Source organism: Mus pahari, chromosome 4 (assembly GCF_900095145.1).
Source record: "Mus pahari chromosome 4, PAHARI_EIJ_v1.1, whole genome shotgun sequence".
Taxonomy (NCBI): domain Eukaryota; kingdom Metazoa; phylum Chordata; class Mammalia; order Rodentia; family Muridae; genus Mus; species Mus pahari.
The window spans coordinates 36,616,114-36,620,215 of NC_034593.1; positions in this window are offsets into that span (position 1 = coordinate 36,616,114).

Here is a 4,102-nt window from a genome sequence, read left to right on the forward strand (position 1 = left end):
AGCAAAAGCAGCAACAAGTACAAAGAAAAAACAAAACTAACACTGCCAGGCCTGAATAGCTGAGGAGCCAGGCCAACATAGCTACAATCTAGTAAACTTTAATCGCCCCCAAAATCCGGGATCCTTATCGCCCCAATCCAGGGAAATTATTGCCCCAATCCAGGGACCTTATTGCCCCAATCCGGGGACCTTATTGCCTCCTTATCTCCAGAGAACCTTATCGCCTCTACTTATTCTAGGGGACTTACTGTCCTGGTGCTGAAGAGTTCTGGATCTACGAGGGTTTCCCCTCGGGTCCCCATAAGGGCCACCAGCTGTCGCAACCAGCCTTGACCAGCAAGAACGACGCAATGCCTGAGATTCTTCTCAACAGCACTTTATTCAGGAACGACTTTCATGATGTTACAGGGAACACTAATGGACTAGCAAGGCCACCCTATATACTGGAGCATTTACTGCCCAGGTGCTCTGTGTCTTACTGTTGCCACGGGATAGGCTAAAGCAAGAATCACTTCAATAACATAAGGCTGGGCAAAGAGTCATTATTATTATCAGATGGGCAGTGGAAGCCAGCGCCATCCTATAATGGCAAATGATATGGCTCGCAACAGGGGAAGGTAATGTAGAGAGTAAAACAAAAAGGAGCATATATTCATATACATATATATGCATACATACATACACATATCAGCATGTATATGTGTTTCTACAAAAAGAATTCTTATATGTGTGCAACAACATACACACATGCATGCATACACAGGCATACCTATGTGTTAATTCAAATAGAATGTTTATTTACATGTAATAACAATTATTAAAAATAGGCAATTAATTTGAAAAAGTACAAGGAGGGTGTATGAGAGGATTTAGAGAAAGAAAAGGGAAGAATGAAATGGGGTAATTATATAAAATCTCAAAAACATAAAATGAATATTTTAGAAGGTTTTTAAGTTATGAGCACACCCAACAGAGGGATGACATTCATATCTTATCCACATTCTGGCTTTCTGCTTACACCAAGCATGTGTTGCTTCTTATTAAGTAAGAGAAACATATTCTTGGCAGAGCATGATCAAAAGAGATGACCAAGAATCCGGTATGAGGCAGGATGTACGGAGGAAGCAAAAGGGGAGAAGAAATGTGCTAACACAGTCATAGCTAAAGGTCGTGGAATTTTCTGCTATGACTGTACTGGGTCAGTTCCATTATCTTTTTTATTTCTATTGGAACTTTCCAGTAAAGGTAGCAGGAAAAATTACCGAAATTTTCTTTCCTATGAGGATATCTGCTCTTCTAAAAATGTTAGCACAGAGTAAAAAACTCAGCAGAATTTTGTACAAATAGAATGTTTATAGGAACTCTTTGATCATGTATTTGCTGGTTTTACTTTACTTCCAGATGTTGTAGTAAAACATCTCTCAAATCTTTCTGTTCTATTTAATTCTCTCTTTTTTTTTTTAGTGGTGATTATTTTCAACCTTTTTTTATTAGATATTTTCTTTATTTACATTTCAAATGCTATCCCGAAAGTTCCTATACCCCCTGCCCTTCTCCCCTACCAGAATACACTCTATATATTCCATTTCCCACCCCACATCCACCTTCTAAATGCTCCACATACCACATCTTCTCCCCCCACCCCTGTCTCCATGTGGATGCCCCCACATCCACCCCCCAGCTTACCTCTTTAAACTCTCTGGGGTGTCCAGCCTCTTGTGGGTTAGGTGCATCTCTGAGTGAACACAGACCCAGCAGTCCTCTACTGTATGTGTGTTGGGGGCCTCATATCAGCTGGTATATGCTGCCTGTTTGGTGGTCCTGTGTATGAGAGAGATCTCAGGGATCCAGATTAATTGAAATTGCTGGTCCTCCTTCAGGATCACCCTTCTCCTCAGCTTCTTTCAGCTTGCCCTAGTTCAACAACAGGGGTCAGCAACTTCTGTCCATTGGTTGGGTGCAAATATCTGCATCTAACTTTTTTCAGCTGTTTGTTAGGTCTTTCAGAGGGCAGTCATGCTAGGTCCCTTTTTGTGAGTACTCCATAGCCTCAGTAGTAGTGTCTGGCCTTGGGACCTCCCCTTGAGCTGGATCCCACTTTGGGCCTATCACTGGACCTTCTTTTCTTCATTCTCCTCTCCATTTCTATTCCTTTAATTTGTTCAGACAGGAACAATTATGGGTCAGAGATGTGACTGTGGGATGGCAACCACCTCTCTCACTTGATGCCCTGTCTTCCTGCTGGAGGTGGGCTCTATAGTTCCTTCTCCCTACTCTCAGGCATTTCATCTACGGTCCCTCCCTTTGAGTGCTGAAAGTCTCTTAGCTCCCAGGTCTCTGGTGTATTTTGGAGGGTCCCCCAACCTCCTATTTCCTGAAGTTGCCTTTTCTATTCTTTCTGCTGGCCCTCAGGGCTTCAGTCCTTTTCCCTCACCCAATACCAGATAAGGTTCCCATTTAATTCTTCAGTCAGGTGTTTCCCAAGTTTCAGCAAGTAGGTTCTGAGGCTGCTACCTCAGATTCTATCTCCCTGAACTACCTCAGAATATTACTAAAACTATTTTTAGAAGCATTCAAATAGATGTCCATTTTTATTTTACTCCTCTGTTCGACTGGCAAGAGTCCTTCACGTCATTCTTCAACCTTCTTTTTTTTTTTCCTGTAAAACACCCTAACCTCCACCAGTATAAAATTGTCATTTTGTATTGGTTATTTTATTTTACATTTCAAATGCTATCCCCTTTCGCATTTTCCCCTCCTTCCTCCCTCCTCCTGCCTCTATGAGGGTGCTTTCCTAACCACCCTCCCACCCCTGCCTCAAAGCCCTAGAGTTACCCAATCCTGGGTCATCAAATCTCCATAGGACCAAGGGGCTCCCCTCCGAATGATGCCAGATAATGTAATCCTCTGCTACATATCTAGCTGGAGCCATGGGTACCTGCTGTGTTCTCTTTGATTGTTGGTTTAGTCCCTGGAAGTTTTGAGAGTTCTGGTTGGTTGATATTCTTGTTCTTCCTAGGAGGTTGCAAACTCCTTCAGCTTCTACAGTTCTTGGCCTAACCTTTCCTTTGGCATCCCAACTCTCAATCCAATGTTTGGCTGTGCAGGGAGAGAGGAGAGGGAGGAGAAGGTGGGGTAGTTCTGATATGGGAAGAGATGGGGGAGAAGTACAGTAGGTTTGCAGCAGTGGGGAGGGGGAGAACTGGGGTAGCCAGTAGAAAGTCCCAAATGCCAGGGAGCCAGGACCTCCCAGGACCCAACTGAGAGGATTTTAGCTGAACTACCCAACAAAGGGGATACAGAACCTGTAGAGGCCTTATCCAGTGTGTAGGTATCATTTCTTTTGCTCTATTTTATCTTATACTCCTGTGGATATAGTCATAACTTTTCCAATTCTGAAATTCTCCTTTTCTTCTCAGCCAAATCTCTTCTGTGAGTGTAATGACTGTCACATACTGTTGTAGGTTATTTATGGAAATCTGATAATCAGCAGTCATTTGTGTCTATGAGTTCCCTTGGCATCTCTCTTATGGGGTACGTGTTATACATGGTACTAAGACAGTATTTAACTGGTCTTCTAAGCATGCTATAAACTAGAGAATTGGGGGGCTAGAGTAATTGGAAATTAACCATGGGTGGCACAATCGTTCACATTCTAACTTTGCCCTCTTCCAAGGTAAATCACTGTAAAGTTTTATTTTCTCACTTGTTCAATAGCACAGTACAATGCCTCTTCTGTGATTTTATTTAAGTTGCAATTAATTTATTTTAGATATTCCAAACCAAACCCAGAGAATATTTGTTTAGTAGCATGCAAACTCATAGAGCTGACGTGAGAGTGGACATCAAGCCAAAGATCAAAAGGAAAGAAATAATCTTTAAGGGAATGTAGAACATTATAAAAAATATTTCCCGACCATTCACTTTTCATCTTTTGAGACTCCATGTATAGTTTTATGCCCTGTTTTATAACTGGATTATTTATTTTGAAATTTACTTCTTTGGATAGACTAGGTGATATAGAATTTTCTTACTTATGCCTGATGTGATTTCTCCTCCTCCTCCTCTTCCTCCTCCTCCTCCTCCTCCTCCTCCTCCTCCT